Source organism: Euprymna scolopes, chromosome 23 (genome assembly GCF_053919585.1).
Source record: "Euprymna scolopes isolate OS-2025 chromosome 23, ASM5391958v1, whole genome shotgun sequence".
Classification (NCBI taxonomy): Eukaryota; Metazoa; Mollusca; class Cephalopoda; order Sepiida; family Sepiolidae; genus Euprymna; species Euprymna scolopes.
Genome location: NC_136504.1, coordinates 87,755,688 through 87,775,725, shown reverse-complemented (window position 1 = coordinate 87,775,725; position 20,038 = coordinate 87,755,688).

Sequence of the window (20,038 nt, the reverse complement as noted above, 5' to 3'; positions counted from 1 at the left end):
CCCTCCTTTCTTTCCCAACCTGAACACGCTGGACTACTTCCTTTGCTCATACATGGGAACATCACCAACATGACCGCCCACAACACCAAAGCCAGCCTGATCGCCGTCATCCGCCGAGTATTCGACGAGCTCTCACCGCCGCTTGTGGAAAAAGCATGCTCTCAATTCTGGACCTGTATCGAGGCGGTGATTGAAGCTGAAAGCGTCTACATTGAATATATGCCAGCTCTACCACATAATCAAGTTATCTGAATTGATTTTGTCAAGAAAAGTTTAAAATAAAGCTGTAGTGTTGTTTTCTTTATGTTTTTTTTACATGGGGGTCACCACTTATCAAGGCTCGAAGGCCACTCAGGGATAAGGGTTATTACGTGTACAGTAATCAATGAGATAGTATTGTAGTAATCATGAGTGTTGGAGATTTGATAGAGTGTCTTACTTAAGGGGGCGGCTTGTCAGGAGTTTGTTTATGTTGGACTTGAAGACATCCAAGTTGTAGTCAGGTGGGAAACAGGCAAGCGGTAGAGAGTTCCACTGGCGTGCAGTTCTAAGAAAGAAGTTTTGCTCATGGAATCTAGGTTTGGATTTAGGCACAGATAAAGAGTGGGGAAAATTATTGACAGTAGTTTCAGCCAGACGGGTGTTTCTCGTGAAAGATTGGCGAGGGGGGACGAGAGATTGGAGCTCAGACGAGCACCTACCATGGAAATAACGATAAAACAAAGACATGCTCGCAACGTCTCTTCTGTGGGAGAGAGGTTGCAGGGAAGAGAAAAGGGCATCACCCACTAAACAACGAAGTCTATTTTGTACTCTGTCAAGGCAGGATAGGCTGTTTTTAGCAGCTCCTGCCCAGATGTGGCAGCAGTACTCCATCCTTGGACGTACTTAGCTTTTATACAGATAGAGAATTGTATCAATAGTGAGATATCTTCTGGAGCGGTAGAAGGGTGACAACTTTATCGCTCCACCCTGTACATATATATTATATAAAAGGAACTTTGTATGTATGTATGCATGTATGTATGTATGTATGTATGTATGTAGGTATGTATGTGTGCGCGCGCGGTTGTTCCCTATGGACTCGAAAACGACTGAGCCGATTTATTTTTAATTTCACAGGAAAGAATTTGATATGTGTGTGAGAATATTCCTACGTAGGTTTTGAATGAGAATGCATCCAATAAGTAATAATCGAAAAAAAAAGCCAGATCGATTTTGAGCAAAGTTAACACTTATATACAACTTACCATCACAAGTGTATTTGAGACATTTTATCACCGCACAAGTAGAAAAATCAAGCCTATAAAATTTGTAAGACAATGTTTCTTTTTAGAGCACAATTGAACCATGCTACTTGATTTTTTCACGTGTGACTTTAATTGAAGTGATTATCTAAACATAATTTCATAAAATCAAATGTTAGTTCTTTGATAAGACAGGGACGCATCCGAAATTAATGCATCTTTTTAGTACATAATTGAGCCATGATACTTGATTTTTTTTCTTTTTAAATTTTAAGCTAAGCCATTATTTCCACATAGTTTTATAATATCAACAATATATTCTCGACAGTGCAATATAGAGTAGAATGTATTGTGGATTAAGTCACTGTGGGGAGACATGTAAAGTTTTTCTCCAGGTACACAGCGGGGATGAGGCTCCCTCATCAGAGCTTGCAATCAATCGATTTAATTAAAAAATGGAAGATTTTACTGATTTCGATGACAATAAAAGTATGAGAAGGTAGAACATTTGCTGATCCTCAATCCCAGACAACGCCTGGTCTCCCTGATAGTATATATATAGTTGATATCCTGCGTGAATGAAACACGGAAGCCTTTGTGTAGCTTAATTGCAATAAATACGTTTTCATAACTCACTAATTATATGTAGATATATAAAAGATAGAGATAAACGTTAAAGAGGGTTATGGAAATATAAGGCAACATTTTTTCAAAATTTTATTTGATCTTCCATATGTGCTGATATCATTAAGTAAAGTTGATTCTGTGTATAGAGTTGTTTGCTGTTTAATTACTGCAATTTAATAGGTTTTAGGGTTCTTTAAGGTTAAGAATTTCAAATATCTCATTCAGATAAAATCTAAAGTTTAAACTAATTAAAGTCTAGAATTTGCTTTAGGATAAAAAGAAAAAATGAAATAATTTCTGAAACTTACTTCAAGCAAGCGCGTGGTAAGATTAGCTCAACTACTAATTCAACACAATTAGAAGGAAAAATTTGCGTCAGCATACACAAAACAGAACAAAAGAATATGAAGTAGAAATCAGCCGACCCTTTGCGTGAAGGCAGGTAATTTGCTAATGTAACCTAAATCCCTGGGCGAGAATACAAATAAATCTGGTGGATAAATATACAAAAACATCAGTTACTCCGACCCCCATGCATTTTAGTGGCTGAGTGTAAAAGGTGTATAAGAGAGAAAAAAGTCTTGAAAGCTCTAGAACAAGTCGGCATTGACAAGACTCCAGAGATCGATAGTTTGCATTATGAAGTGTATTTGAGACTATCGCTCATTTTGTTGGCTGTATTGATTAAATCCTGGATTAGGAACGGATCCATCCCTAAGTATTTTACAGGGGTATCACCAAATTGATTCGTAAGGGCAATAATGATGATGACGATATAGGTAATTTCCTCCCCTTAACGATGTTTAATACAGAGTTAAATATTTTGACTAAGATCTTAGCTAGTAATATGCAGATTGCCTTGCATTGTCTAATAACCCCCGAATTGGTAAGTGTTGTCAAGTGCCGGTCGATCAAAAATAATTGACACGTAGTACTCTTGATCATAGGAAAAGTCTACACTAAAGTCGCGTATATCAATTTCGATCACTTCAAAACATTCCATATAGTGGGGCAGATTGCTGAAACAATCTTTCACTTAAGTGAAAGATTCTTATGGAATATTGAGATAACCTGCCCCACTATTAGGATTGGTTATTGTTAGTTGGAGGCTATCCTGTCTTCGTTCGAATTTCGTCCTCAGTTTCTATCCTGGATTTGGTTTTAGCATGCAAACACTGATGCGCTGATGAAGGTTAATGGGTTGGATTTAGGATATTCGGGGAGTTTATTGGAGAAAGAATTTAACATCATTGATGTTTCTTCTAAGTCCTCGAACATTTGTAAATGCAAACCTCAAGAGGGAAAGCATTTTGTGAGCGTCTAGTTTGATCTTGCTTTTTTTTTTTTTTAATTTTTGAAAAGTCATTTTTAGTATTTTAATTAGTGTTGGGACGATTAATCGGAATCGGAATCGGGAATCGAAAAAATCGGAAAATTTGGGATCGAAATCGGAATCGAAAAAATTTATGCCTATTTTCCGATGCCAAAATGATTCTTTTAATTATCCTTTTTTATTTGATTTTGTTTAAAGTAAAATCTTTCATTACTGGTAATATTGATAAATTAGTAAATATTCATTGATTTTAAAATACAAGTAAAGTTAAAATCGATAGATCATCCTCCACAAGTGTATTTTGACGTTTAGGAAAATATCTGCATATTTAACATGTGTGTTTACGAGAATCGAGGGCAAATAACAATCTTATAGTTAAATAATTAGAGATTTATAACTAATTGGAATCGGTAAGTGTATCAGAATCGGGAATTTAGTTCAGAATCTGTAATTGTATCGGAATCGGGAAAAATATTGGGATCGTCCCATCACTAATTTTAATATATATTTAATATAGTGAGTTGGACAAAGTAAGAGTTTGATACTAGTAGTCTCACACAAATAGAATATTAGACCAGTCATTATCTTTAAAGTTGTTACTTCGGGGGTAAAAAAACGGAGATAAGTGGTACAGTACTACAATTACCTGATATCATTATTCAACTATTTATAGAACACCCGCTCTTAGCGCTGCCTGTGAGTTGCGGATCCTATGGAGAGATAATGTAAATGTTTAGTTTGCAAATGTACAGGCGATTGTAACAATTACTTATTGATGTACGCTACCAGCCACCCCTTAAAAGAACATGTATTGCCTTTAAGGATGGTTTAATGATATAAGAACACATAATATACTACACAACTTCAAAAGAGCTGGTAGTGCCTGGGAAGATGGTATCATGTCGAACAATATGATACAATACCCGCCTGCATCGTAGGGGGTAATAGCTGAGAAGATGGCCTAATGACAACAGAACATATACGACACTACCTCATCTGAATTGATAATTGAAAGATAGTAGAAATACATTAAAAGAATTAATAGCAAATTCAGACAGATACCAAATTTGCTTAAGTAATTCATGATATTAGTTTTATTATTTATCTTTGTTTCTTTCATTCCAAATATTTATTTATGTATTGGTTTACCTAGCGCACAATTACTCTACTTGTTGGATATGGAGACGTGGCGGCAACCACTTGAAAGCAAAGGTGTGCACACACGCAAATCTCAGGTGGATTTTGATCTACATTCATGTACCCCATAAAAATGACCGGGATTGAAATTATCACGAAAACAAAGTAATGTTTATATCCCAGGTCAGGAGTTATGAATTGCGCGATGCAAAATAGGACAGAAGAATGTAATATCTTACTATTTACATTTCCAGGAATGTTGATTTGAGATCGCATGAATAACAGAACGGAGAAGAGAGCAGAATGACAGCGGCATGCGTGAGTAACATCTTTGACACCCCTACAACTTACGTCTCCCTTTTTTCTTTGTCTATAAGCAAAAAATCTAATTGCAAAAAAAACTGGTATGTTGATAAATTCGTCTGCGTTGATTTGGAAGACAACGATAAAAGTATTATCAGGTGTATATATGATTTTTAGCAAGCATTTGAAAAATCCAATCTAGAAAAGTATATATACGCTCAACAACGCAACATACTTCCCATTTTCATTTTATTTTGGGCCAGGGAAAAAATAACGGGTAAAAGTACATCCCTCCCGATATAAACGTTATATTCAACTTTTATTCCAAACTTTTACAAAAATTATTAACTTATAATTATGAACACTAGCTGTCATAGGTTTATGGTAGATTTTTTAATCGAATGTTCCAATCTGAATATTCCTCCCACCAAGTCTGTGGATGTACTCATGCCACCACTTTAGATTTGCGGATTTTACCCACTTTTAACCTACTTCACTGATCGGGTTATAATGTGACTACGTTTTTATTTATGGACATGAATTTAAATATCTTTTTTTTCTTTTTTTTTACATTTTATATTCCATATTCGAATATTACTTGCTTTCGAACTTTACAGTTTGTAATTTTTTTTTGCACTAATTAAAAAATGTATAAGTGAATAAAACCTCTTTAAGATGAAGCTACGTTGATTATGACGCCCAAAGTTGGCGTTAGAGGTGTTTCTAAATGGTTATATAATAATAACCGAAAAGGATATTATTATTATTGGTTTATGATTTGAGCTCAAGAAGAATCAACCCGTCGAATGCTCGAAGGTGAATTTCACTCCTAACAACCAACCATCCATAACCATCACAACCAATAAAGATATAGTGTTAGAATTTCAAATATCAGTGTGTCGTTATTCTTTTAAACACAGTAGAAATACAAAATCCCTGCTGACTAAAACATGGCGTTATGAACTGCTGTCCAGAAAAATCTCGCCTCGATGAAGCCGTATATAACGCCGCAGCGTATTTCATCTCTATCTTTTAAAGTCGAACGCTTCCTCAGCAAAAGCCAACTTCCAATCGATCCTATCTTCGAATCTTCATTGCAGTTCCATCAAAAGATTCATTCGCTGATCAGCAGAAGATCCTCGCCGAACCCGACAGATTTATTCAGCGTTACAACGCAATTTCACTAAGAAATTTATTTCGCCATTCAAGCAGACATTGCAATTCAACCAAGTTTGAATCAGAGTTACTCATCGTCCAGCGAAACACACTTTACCAAGAAAAGGTCATCTTCAATGAATTTCCCAGAAGTCGCCGCTGTTTTCATCCAATATTTTGTAACAACCCAAAAACGTTTCTGTTAGCTGCCACAGATTGTCATCCAGAAAAAAATTCAAGGGAAGTAACTCTGTGCGTTGGTGATCTTTCTTACCGCAAAGAGATTTAAAGTGTAGAGCTATGTTCCTTGGGAATAATTTTGGATTAACAAGAGTTACGGAGCCCTCTCTCTGTCTATATATATATATATATATATATATATATATATATATATATATATATATATATATATATATATATGTATATATGCATATATGTATGTATATATGCATATATGTATGTATATATGCATATATGTATGTATATATGCATATATATATGTATATATGTATGTATATATGCATATATATATGTATATATGTATATGTATATATGTATATATATATGTATAGGTATATATGTATATATGTATATATGTGTATATATATGTATATATATGTGTATATATATGTATATATATATGTATATATATATGAATATATATATGTATATATATGTATATATATGTATATATATGTATACATATAATCGTTGAGCACTTTCAGTTGAATTAAGTATGTCAATTTACCATATGCATAGATAATCGTATAACGATTAGATCACTGTGACTGACATTAAAAACATCTTTTGAAAATAAAATATTTAAATTCAACGTAATTTCCCGCGGTTAATGGTAGCATATTGGATACGGTCTTTGCTAATCGAGCCAGAGATGGCTCGTGTATTCGGGTTCGAATCTGTCGACTGGCGTTAATCGTGACACCCTGCACTGAAGATTCCCGAAATGATGAAACACTAGTGTCTGTAGGTATTTAATTGTTATAGTAAATAATTGTGTATATATATATATATATATATATATATATATATATATATATATATATATATAATGAGTAAGATGATTGATAATTTATAATTAAAAATCGGTTTCACAAGGAAGAACAAACAAAATGAATAAATTGTACGATCGTTTCGGAAACGATGTTTTTATTGAGACAGACAATATGTCTTGGACAATAATTTCATCATTTAATTTTATAAAACAAAGTCTCCTCATCAGCAAATATAGTGGGTGGGGGTTTAAAGACACCAAAAATAAAACTAGCATTTTTTAAGTAAGGCAGATATATCTTTTAATGGTTCGCCTTTAATGCTCGTAAGTATCATCATCAATGCATTTATTGGGATGTTAAATGTAGTTTATGAATGATACTTTATGATTCTTATGATAGACTGAAGCGAGTATTTGGCAGCTGAGAGAACACATCGAAGTAATGAGGGGGGGTCTTAATTAATAGTCGATATGATCAGGGGAATGTCATTTTTATTTGCCTCACAAGCTAATTTCGATGAGAAAGTAAAGTTGATGCGACTAGTTGGAGTATGCCGACTGTCCAATAAGAGAAAAGGGAGAAATCATTGAGTTGGTGTCGTGTTTTGGAGAATTGTTTATACGTCGTGAGTCGGTTTTTATTTTAAATGTTGGCGTCGTCATGTTTTAGAGAATTATTAATTAAAACTCGAGCATCGGACGCTGTAAATGAATGCTGTCGATTTGTATTTGGATCATGTGTTTTCAAAGAATTTCCCAGAAGTCGTCGATGTTTTCATCGATTTTTTGTGACGGTCCCGAAATTATTTCTATTAAATTAAACAGGTCTTCATCTGGAAAACATGATTAAGGGGAAGTAACTTCGTCTTGGTAATCTCTTTTGCCTCAAAGAAATTGCACATTTTCAGATAGAGACAATGTAAGATTAACACGTGTTACAGGACTTTTCACAACTAAGACGTTTTGAACTAAAAATAATTTTTGCACTTGTAAATGAAGAATAAATGATAATTGTTAACTCATAAAGACGTTTTATTCAATTGTTTTTGTATATATATATATATATATACATATACATATATATACATATACATATACATGTATATATATACATATACATATATATATGCATATATATACATATATATATACATATATATACATATATATATACATATATATACATATATATATACATATATACATATATATATACATATATACATATATATATACATATATATATACATATATACATATATATATACATATATATACATATATATATATACATATATATATATATATACATATATATATAAATTCGTCTAAAAATACCACAATTAGATATCAGTTACTTTTAACAAATTCACCAAATTTACGAACAAGCGACTTTTTTGTTTGAGACAATCTCATTATTATTATTATTATTATTATTATTATTTTTTTTTAACTTTTAAAACATTTCGTCTATGAAGAATAAATGAAGAAAACTCTTTGTGGTGTACATACCAGTGACGCAAGGAAAACGTCGTAAATCAATTTCTATTCTTATCTTTAATCACACGTTGAATAATCATCCTTTGTTGCGTTGTTATACTCCATCACATATATCTTTGCAATTTTATATGCTAACTAGAAAAATACCTGTTTCCGCAGGGGTAAAATCATGCCTTAACAGTTTTGAAAGCTTTTTATGTCGAACCTTTTTATTACGAAGTAATCGGGCATAAACGTGTCTCAAAGACATGTTCATTTAAATCTCCCAGCACTCCTGCAGTTACGTACATGTTAATTTTCAGTAGGATAGCATTATTTCAGCAAGGTTCGTAAACTGCAGAAGTACTGAAAGATTTAAATGAACATATAATTCTGCTAAATTTTATATTCAGAATTCTTATTACAATTTTTACTAGAATTATAGTTTACTAAAATTATATTAATTCAAATACGAAACGATGTTTTCCGGGTGCAAATACTTTTCTTATTAACTCATAACACGTAGTCACGGATAATACAAGAGACATTTAAACCAACCCTAACCCCTCCACGGACTACTATCGAGTAGAGGTTATATATCTCCAACCGGAAAGATGATTATTAAAACATGTTAAACCTGAGGAAGACTTTTCTATAAGTCGAAATCTGTTTATTCTGTAAGATAACTTTACTTGGAGAACAAATACTAACCGACATCGTAATTGAGTTTTTGATTTCTATAACATAATTAAAATATGAAATAGTGTTTTTCAAGTGCAAATACCTGTCCTATGATAATTTAGTGACTGAATTGATGTTTCAAGCAAAAACAAAATCAAGTATTAAGTTCAGTTGCACTTCTAAACCAAAAGACGAGCCTGTCGTATCATAATCTGCGATTTCTTAACTGGCTTATATTCTCCATATATAATAAAATGCAGAAATTTGCAAGGACTCGTGGACAGCTTTAGGGTACTTGGAAAAGAATGTTAAAGTGATATTTTCCTAAAAGTTGGAGGTTCAATTCTCAGTGTGGCCGATCGAAAAATATAATTGAATTGTGAACTACTTAAGACCTCTTCCGTTCAAATTCCCGAGTTCAACAGAGACATTTCCGAGTTCGACAAGATACACCTGAAGAAACGTTGTAAAAATCGCACTCAAGATGAAAACAGTAGTCCGATGAATATAAATAAAACGAATACTTTTTTATATGAAAAAGAAAAACTACTTGGATCATTGTGTCACATCTTTTAGTGATGGAAAGAAGTAATTAATTCTTACTTACGTGGGAAGCATGTAACTAATGAGCTTAATGCGTAGACGCCATAACGATGTGAACATCAAGATAATCATATTTACGATGTAAATGAATCTTGAAAAATAGTTTACCTGCCTTCGTCTGTTTCTTTTGTCGAAATTTCCAAGCTCATCCAATGTTATTTTAATCTTATCTTTTCGTTAAGAATTTCGCAGCATTTTCTCTATCAGCTCTAATATAAACCAGTTTTGTTTTATTTTTTAAAGAAGAAATGCTCTATGTTTATCCCAAGGCCATGTTTGTTAAGATAAATTTCCCAAATGTATTGGCTCGATTTTTTTCCTGGTTGACCCGTCATATTTTACAATTTTATGAAACATAGTGCGGATGCGCGGATGTAAATGCATGAGAAGTGATGTCACTGATGTGGGGGGGGGGCGGAGGACAAAAAGAGAAAGACAAAGATCTCGTGAGAGACGAGATCACAATCGAGATCTCGTGAAGGACGCTCGAGAAGGAGATCACGTGAGTGACGGTATAACTGTAACAATGAGGAAACACGTTGCTGCTTACAAAGAACAAGCAAATTGAAGCTATTTCACTGAGAATTGAACCTTCAACCTTCCGGAAAACATCGATTTAACAATTAATTTTTCCAAGTACCCTAACCACTGCGCCACGGACAGTTCTTGCACGAATTTTTAGAGCCTTAAAATTGTTTTATTTCTTGTAGTAAATATCATTGTTAATTACTAATTATTATTACTATATCTCTCTCTCTATATATATATTACTGTATATTTTATATTTAGTGTAGGCGACCGCAGAATACAACTGCCAATTGCTTAGGACCTCTACCTCGCCATGGCTGACGAAACCAGAGCATGATATCCCCCGTCAAGTAAATAAAGGGTTTCTTTTTGAAATTCCGTCCAAATTTCCGAGTTCTAGAAATATTCCCGAATTTGACAAGATACACCTGAAGAAGGTCGGAAGTTACATTGACTGAAACGTTTTGAAAATCACGCTCAAGATGAGAACAGTAGTCCGAAGAATCTAAATAATAGGAATGACCAACCCACATCTCAAAAATTCATAAACGTAATTCCTTTTATTGAATATTGAATTTAGTTTCAGTATAAATTGTGTTTCTTATTTTTCTGTTTTTCGATGCATTTTTACAAAAGTTTTCTAATTCTTCCTGTAAAAAGGTTTACCCATTATCTTGCTTGTATCTCAGGCGTGATCTAATTTTTTAGTGACCAGGTCTGCTTTACGGTAACTGTTGTTCTGGCATTTTGATTCAAACCTTCCGATCTCATCCTACAGTGTGAGATGGGTAAGTACCAGACTTTAACGATTAATGGGAATCTCTTTTTGAAGACCAAAGATCATCAATAATATTTTTTCCATTTTAAATTTTACCAACTCCAGTTGCTTCAAAATTTATCACTAATAAATTTGCTTTCTGTTCAAAGTACGTTTCATCAACTTTGAGCATTATTCATTCATTTTAAATGAATCAGATATTTATCGCTGGTATCCGTTTTCCTGGTATCGTTCTCGTTAGAATTATTTCTAGAAAGACATCGGAAAAGGACAACATGAAGATTGCTAAGCAAAAGTTTTCTGAAGAACAAATTAGACTCGAACTTGGCACACCCTGGTTGTCAGTTCGCATCATTAACGACGTTAACCACAAAGATAAGCTTTTACCTATGTGGATAAGTTCTCTGGGTGTAAGTTTTTTACTTTTTTTTTTTACTTAAAAATAAACGTTGTGTCGAGTTCGAACGAAAAAAAAATGGTGACTTTATTGATGCCATAGTCAAGATGCGATAACTGTTGAAAAATCGAAAATACAACAAAATACTGCTAGAAATAAATGCTACGAATCATGCGAAAATGTAATGTTTCGCCAGTGTTTTGTTGAATTTGGTATTTTTAGCGATTATCGAGGCTTTACACTACATATTTAAGTAAAAGTACTTTTGAATAAGTTAAAATCACAAAAGCACTTATCCAGATAAGATAGAAGAGTAGCTTAGCTTATTTGTGTATTTTTATTTTTTTAAACCTATTTTATTTTTGTCTGCTATTCGTATAAATGCCCTGAATCATGTTTTGAAATTGTGTTCAAGTACGAATCACTTTGATAAATTGAAAAATCCTCATCAGAGTTGGGATAACCTAGCAGCTATCCATCATTCCTTTCCTGGTGAAAATTTTGTCTCTGAAATCGAAACTGTTTTATAAAGAAGTCATCTTCAATTCGTTGCAATTGAAAGCCTGTAAGGCAAGGCTTTGCTTCTTCCAGTTCGATAAAGTTGTTAATACCATCAACCGAAATAGAATCTCGTACTCGATCTGGTTCCATCTTTGGTCATTTCAGTGGCTTCCTTAATATTGTCGAGGTCGGTAAAAGAGTTTCCTTCTTATTTATTCGCAGTAAAGCTTCATCTAAGGACCCAATTTATTTCTTCGTTCTTTCAAAAGAAACCAACCTACAAAAGGTTCAGAAGTTTATTTTTTGATGGGACCCAATCGATGCAGCTAGTTAATTTTTACCAATTTCGCTGGAGCGCAGGCTTTTCACGATTAAATAAAAATATCTCTATGATTTCTATAGATTTATTTCCCCACAAGGGCAGGGCGTTTTTTTAACTGTTGGAAAATCCAGTTTCCCAAAAAAGGGCACTCGTAATTAGAATAATGTAAACATTGCTTCAATCTAAGAACTGATACTACATTCTGTTTGTTTTTAGCTAAAAGGCCAACGTAGTTTAATATAAGTAGGTTTTCCCTATGTTTAAAGTGATTGTTAAATATGTTGCTTAAATTTGAATAAATCTGTCATTTAAAAATCCAGTACAATGCATTTTTTAAAATAAATATCAGCTTATAATCAAATTTTCGGTGATATAACAACTTCTTCAAGGATAGTCTGTTTGAGTGGTTTCCTTTTTTTTTTTTGTTTCGCCATTTCTTGTCGTGTGTAGTCTCAGAGAAAGGTAAAATGCTGTTATAAGGTAGTTTAATATCCTTATAACCCGTAAGAGACACTTGTTACGCATTGCCATCAAAATGTCACGTACACTTAACGATATTAATCGCCCTCTTGTGATATTATCGACCCCCCCACACACACACGGGTATTGGGAAGTAGGGGAGAAAAAAAGAGAGAAATGTGTCAGAAAACAGATATCCATTCTTCTGGTCTTGAGGATTATTTATTCATTTTTTTTAATTTTACTCATATTGAACGTAATAGGCTGCTATTTGGGGCCATGTCTACAGCGACACGATGTAAGAGGTTGGGCCGCGAGGTGTTTGCTCACATTACATTTAATTTGTTGCGTGTTAATGCAAGCAGGGAAGCAAGAAGCTGGAAGAGAATTCGCAAGTTTAGCAGTTCGTGGAAATAAACTATTAGAGTAGAAGGCTTCCTGCAAATTAGGGATCTCTACAGTGAAAGGCGTGACTTTGCTGCTTGGCGATTAACTCGGAAGGTGCACAATTATTTGAGGCCCCTAGCGCCGCTCTGCAATTTTTAGTTTTGGAGGAGACAGTTTGAAGATATGAAGACAGACAGAAAGACAGACAGAAAGACGGACCGACAGACAACCATATATACCTAGTTTCGTAATTTAAAAGATATTAAAACCTGCTTTAGTGTGGTTACAAGATGTGCAGACTTGATTTAGTAATTTAGAAGTGAAGAAGACCTGATTTCGTAAATTAGAAGAGAACCAGACCTGACTTATTAATTTCGAATAAAAGTAGATATGATTTCGTCATTTTGGAGAGATGCCGTCCTGATTCCGTAATTTAGAAGAGATGCCGACCTTCTTTCGTAGGTTATATGAAATGCAGACATTATTTCGTAATTTAGAAGAAAAACAGATCTGATTTCGTAATTTAGAAGAGAAGCAAATCTGATTTCGTAATTTAGAAGAGAAACCGACCTGCTTTCGTAGGTTACAAGATTACCTGATTTCGTAATTGGAAGAGAAACAGAACTTATTCTGTAATTTAGAAGAGCAGAAGATTTGATTTCGTGATTTAGAAAAGAAGCAGACCTGCTTTTGTAATGTGGAAGAGATGCTGACTTGCTTTCGTATATTACAAGATATGCAGATCTGATTTCGTAATTTAGCACAGAAGTAGACCTGCTTTCGTTAGTTACACGAAATGCAGACCATCATTTCGTAATTTAAAATCGTAGTAGATCCGCTTTCGTAATTTAGAAGAAAAGCGGACATGATTTCGTCATTTTTAAGAGGAGCAGGCCTAATTTCGTAATTTAGAAGAAATGCCGACCTGTTTTCGTAAGTTATAAGATATGCAGCCCTGGTTTCGTAATTTAGTACCGAAGTAGACCTGATTTCATAATTTAAAATAGATGCAGACCTGACTTTATAATTTAGAAGATAAGCCGACCTGCTTTCGTAATGTAAAATCAAACAGACATGATTTCATAATTTAGAACAGAAACAGACCTGGTTTCGTAATTTAGAAGAGATACCGACATGGATCCGTAAGTTACAAGACATGCAAATTTGATTTTGTAATATGGAAGAGAAGCTGACCTGATTTCGTAATTTAGAAGAAAGCAGACCTGATTTTGTTATTTGGAATAGATGCTAACCTACTTTCGTAGGTTACAGGAATCTTAATTTTGTAATTTAGAAGAGAAACAGGCCTGGTTTCACAATTTAGAAGAGAAGCTAAACCGATTTGGTATGTCTTAAGAGATGCATGCATGCTTTTATAATATAATATATTTTATAACGGTTTGGATGAATAAAGCTTTTACGAACCTGCACCAACTTTTCGACTGTTTCATTTATTAAATGGATTTTTTTTTTTTTTGCAAACACAATTTTTTTTTTCATTGTAATATTTGAATTCATGTTTGCATATAAAAATTTCCATTTCCAGTTACCCGCTAAAATATTGTAAACACATGAATTATGAGTGGGCTATTTATTGAACGAAATTGCTTTGTACGTGGCGCGTGAATATTTAGCATAATTACGACATTTTACATAAGATATTTGAATATGTTTAGATCGATAAGATTAACCTTCTTGCCGTCTCCTTTTCAGATCCTCTGACGCATTTTGTGTGTGTGTATAATATGTGTGTGTGTGTGTGTCTGTGTGTGTGTGTGTGTGATGCTTGTGTAGTTCCAACGAGAGAAAAAAATGTATATTTAAAAGAGTGTAGCCATCAACAATTGTGGGGTTTTGTGAAAAACACACTCAGTCATTAGATGTAAAATGTTCTCCAGAATAACATTCAACCTTTCAATAAAAAAAAAACCTTTATATAAAAATATATCTGAAGACAGTTGTACAAAGCTTGAAACGCGTTATAAAAATATTTTTAAATAAAAACGATAAAAGGCTGAAAACACACACAATTTTTGATGGCTACACTCATATATATATATATATATATATATATATATATATATATATATATATATATATATATATATATATATATATATATATATTATGCTAATAATATGCAGTTAAAGTGATATGTGCGTCCAAGAAGGTTACGGTGAAATATAAAAAATAAAACATAATAAAAACGAATAAAATCCGTAGTAATTCCACAGTTGTATTATTCATCTGTTATATACATTACTGCTATGGACATGAATGCAGATCCCACGATATTATTGTGCCACCAAACTGAAACTTTGTTTTTTGTATAATTTGGACTATTATTCTCACCTTGATTGTTGTTTTTTCTTCACAACGTTTCGGCCGATGTAACCTCCGACCATCTTCAAGTGTATTCACACTGGATGTTATAGTTAGGTGTGCGTGTGTGTGTTTGGATTCTTAATCCGGCAAGGGGGTGTGAGGCGTCTAGTGTGTTAGATATAAGTTTGTGTTAAGTTCATGCTGGCATGCCTTCTCGCTTCCAGCTAACACCGCTGACTAACCTCACGGTGAAAAGGGAGCAGCTATGTATAAGTCTATCTGCCAGTACATAGCCTCTCAATCATCAGGACTCCTACAGCGCCTCTCCGTTGGCCACAGACGGTAACTGGATGCCTTGCGGCCACAGGCTAAACCTGTGGAAGATCTCGGAGTAGTAGGGGACCCCAGAACGTTATGGGCAACCGATGTGTGGACACACTCTGGCACACTACCAACCCCTACCCCACTGTCTTGTGGGCGCCCTTGGTTGGGAGAAGACTAGGGAAATCAACCCCAAAATCAAACACCACTGCCTTATGGGCCTTATCACAGCAAAAGGGCTAAGAGATGGGAACTCTGACTTCAAATCCTACTGCTGCCTTGCAGTTTTTCTTAAAAGGCTATGGAACATCATCCAGAAAGAAAAGGCGTAGTAGCGGACACGATAGGGCGATTGCCTACCTCACTGAGATTACTTTCGGCCAGCAACTGCGGCCTCCTCTGCTGCCAGTCGTCGCGGGTTCGCTCCACTGGACATGAGCATTGGAGGTTCAGAGGATGTTTATCTGATGTGCAACAGATACCACACCTAAACTGCGCAAGCAAATTAGGAGCCAAGGTGGAAAGTCTTGTATCGAAGGATAAAGCACTGAGGCCTCGACTAGTCATCGTCAAGGCTGACAGACTACATGATGATGATGGTGGTGGTGATGGTGATGGTGATGATGGTGATGATGATGAATAGTGAAAAATGTTTGTTATTTTGCTTTCCCAACGAACACAGCTGTTAGAAATTTAAACGAAAATAGTGCCAAATCTATTTCTTTTCTTTTTTTTTAATAAATCCGGGTCCATACTGGTTTTTGATATAATGAATGTATATTTTTGAGATGAGAATTGATAATTATACACCTGAAGATGGTCGGAGGTAACATCGGCCAAAACGTTGTGAAAGAAAAAAATACAATTAAGATGAGAATAATAGTCCAAATAATACAAAAAATAATTATCAATCTTCATCTCCAAAATATACATTCATCAAACATTTTCATCAAACATTTTATCTACTTATTTAAGTTGTATCTCCCTCCTAGGAGGACTAGACATTGGAAGATGGTATATACCTGGGAAAACTCGTCGCCATTCCCCGGAAGGGGGACCTCAGCCGATTAGATATAAACTAATCCCTTTCTCAACGAAAGGAACTTAGTTTTGGACGCTACATCTGGTTATATTTGTAAGGGTTTGTGACATATTTCCATTTGGTTAACGCCCGCCGTGAACGCATACTCGACGATATTATTTTTAGACCGAACAGATACTATACGTAGATCCTAACTTGAAGACCGATAAAGTGTATTTTAGTTAAGAGTTTCTTGTTCAATACAACAGTATTATTAAATAAGTGACAGGAGCCCAGTGTTAACGATGCGAGCTGACAACCTGGGTGTGCCAAGTTCGAACCCAGTTCGTTCCACAAAAAAGCACTTTTACGTTAGCACTCTTCATGTTGTTTCTCCCGTAAATACTCTATATCCTTCTAGAAAGAATTCTTAATAGAAAGATATCGGAGAAACGAATGCCAAGAAAAATTATAATCATCAAGAATAATGTTCAGCATCAGACTTAATTTTTCAAATATGTTTTGTCCCCCGACAAAAAGAAGGTAGACCTGTAAATTCACCCTTGTTCGTCCGTTCGTTTGTCCGCACTTTCCTCAATAACAATACCTTGGATTTTTTTTTTTTTAATTTTGCACAAACATTAAACATGATATGAGTAAAAAAGTAACAGAACGGATTTTCCGGGAAAACTCCAGTTGCCCTCTTAGGGTTGCCTGTCGAGTTAAAATGGCTAAAATGAACACTTTTATGCTTATTAAAATTATTGATGCCTTGGATTTTTATAAAACTTTCTGAAAAGTTGTAACTGACTAATTTCTATATAATTTTGTTCGTTTATACTTCGTAATAACTCTTAAGTATGCACAGGGGCTCTTTTAGGGCTAATAAAAACACTCCATTATTGGGACTATTTTACCAAACTTTTCTGTGTATTTCTATTTAGTTGTTTAGCATAGTGCTGAACTCAAATTTAAATATACTAAGGTCTTGTGGACTTTGGGGGTTAAATGGAGGGATGAACTTAGTCATTTCTTTTTTTTTCTTTTTTTTTGCATGATGCAGAACTCAAATTTACATATGCTAGGGCCTAAAACTGTACCGTTTATTCATTTTCACCAAGATTTGACGTCCCCTGGGGACTTTGGGGCTAAATGGGAGAGGGGGGATGCTGAACTTAGTTATTTTTATGCCTCGTTCACTGTGCACTCACGAGGGACCATGCATGCTTCACTTGTTCGCATTGCATCTTCGGTGATCGGAATATTTTCAAACGATATAATGTTTGAAATTGTCCGAATGGTCGCGAAACGATTGTAACGAACAATGAAAATACACTACTTGTTGCTATCAACCCGATCTTTGTTGTCTTTGTTTTGTTAAAACAATATATATATATATATATATATATATATATATTCTTTCTTTCTTTTGCGTACATCTTAACGAACGCGAATCAATAAAGTTGCTTTAATATTAAACATGTACGTTAATCTTCTGTTCTGCCATATTCTTGAAGTTATGTCATGAAAAATATATAAATAACTCAAAACAATTTATCTGATTAGGCTGAAATTTTACATAGCGGTTTACTGTTATCACAGATCCACACGGCAAAAAGAATCGGAATGTAAACTTCCATTAAAACTTTGACCGCCATGCTTGATCTTGGCAACGTAATAGAGGACGTGGGACTTCATTGGATACCATAGAGGTTAAGTCTCAACGACGATTGGATACCATAGCGGTTAAGTCTCAACAACGAACAAAATCAAACTTATCTCCAAAACGTAAATTTCACCTTTTCCACGACTTTGACACAGGTCTTCAATCTATATATCCATATTTTGACCAAGTTTGGTGACGATTGATCAAGTGATGTAAACTATAGACTGTACACCAACATAGTGAGAAATCAACAAACCGAATGCACAACAAACTTTTGTTTCCGGTCAAAAAAGTAAGTCGAGGCATTTTTGCCCTCAACCCCAAAATCATTGAGTCTGTGCCATTTCTAGAATCCGCTTTTCCTTGTTCATTGTGGTATGTTGTTTCTCATGTGCAGTTCTAGGAGGTTCACCTTCCCAGTGGGGTAATTTACAGAGAATCGTTTGAAACACCCCTAACGGGGACTGCCGGCGGGTCTGTCGAGGCATTTTTTTTTTTCATTTTTGCAGATTAGAATGCTCCTCCTCGGGTGTGATGGGTTTTAAATCCCTCTTTCCCAATACAGTGCCTAATCTACCCAGTAAGAAATGGAGAGTAAATAAAACAAACAAAACACGTGACTTAAATGGATATGTAAAGAATATGCGGTCGCTTTCTAATGAAGAAACCGGAATATTTGAGTCGCTGTTTAAAATGTTTGTTTGTTTATTGCACGTTTGATTCAAATATGTGTTTATTTATCTTACAATATGAAGTTATTCGGGTTTTTTTTATTTGTTCTTTATTTTTTTCTGAAACATGTGCGTGATTTCTTTTAACTTGTTTATACTCCGTAGAAGCAGAGGCAATTATATTACAGCCATCTTGGGAGCACTTACTCTTTTCAAGCACTCAGCGTTGAAAGCTATTTGAATACTGATACCTACGCATGTGCTGCTTGTCACTTGATCCCAAGTGACACGTTTTCTCCACCACATACACGTATGGGTATATATATATATATATATATATATATATATATATATATATATATATATATATATATGTGTGTGTGTGTGTGTGTGTGTGTGTGTGTGTGAGTATGCGCGTTTGCATATGTTTAAATGTACATATATAAATATTATATACGTATAAACATGCATATATATGTGTATATAGATATATGCATATATGTATATGTACATTATAAGCATATATAAGTATATATGTATATATAGTTATATGTTTGTATGTGCATATCTCTACTATTATATCAAAGGAACATTGTGTTTGTGAGAGTTCGTTCCCCATGGACTCAGAAACGGTTTGGCCGATTTTTTTTAAAAATTTCACACGAATGTACTTGATCTGTCTTGCGAATGTACTTGCGTAGGTTTTGTATCAAAATGCGTCATCAGATGCATTCCGAAACAAAACCTACGTAAAAAAAAGCAATGCTCGATAAAACGATTAAAGAAGGAAGTCCGATTTTCACCAAAGTTAACACTTTTATACAGTTTGACATCACACGTGCATTTGAGAAGTTTTTTCATCGCACAAGCAGAAATGCCCAGCCTATAAAACTTAAGTGTAGATTCTTTTATAAGACAAGGGTCAAAACATTATTATTATTATTATTATTATTATTATTATTATTATTATTATTGGCTTACATAGAGCTTTCACACAATTCTACAAACGATCTGATTGGAGACCTGTGGTGTTCTCTGGAAGCTGAGTGACAACAAGTCTCCCCAGACGTCCAGCTCTCTCCACC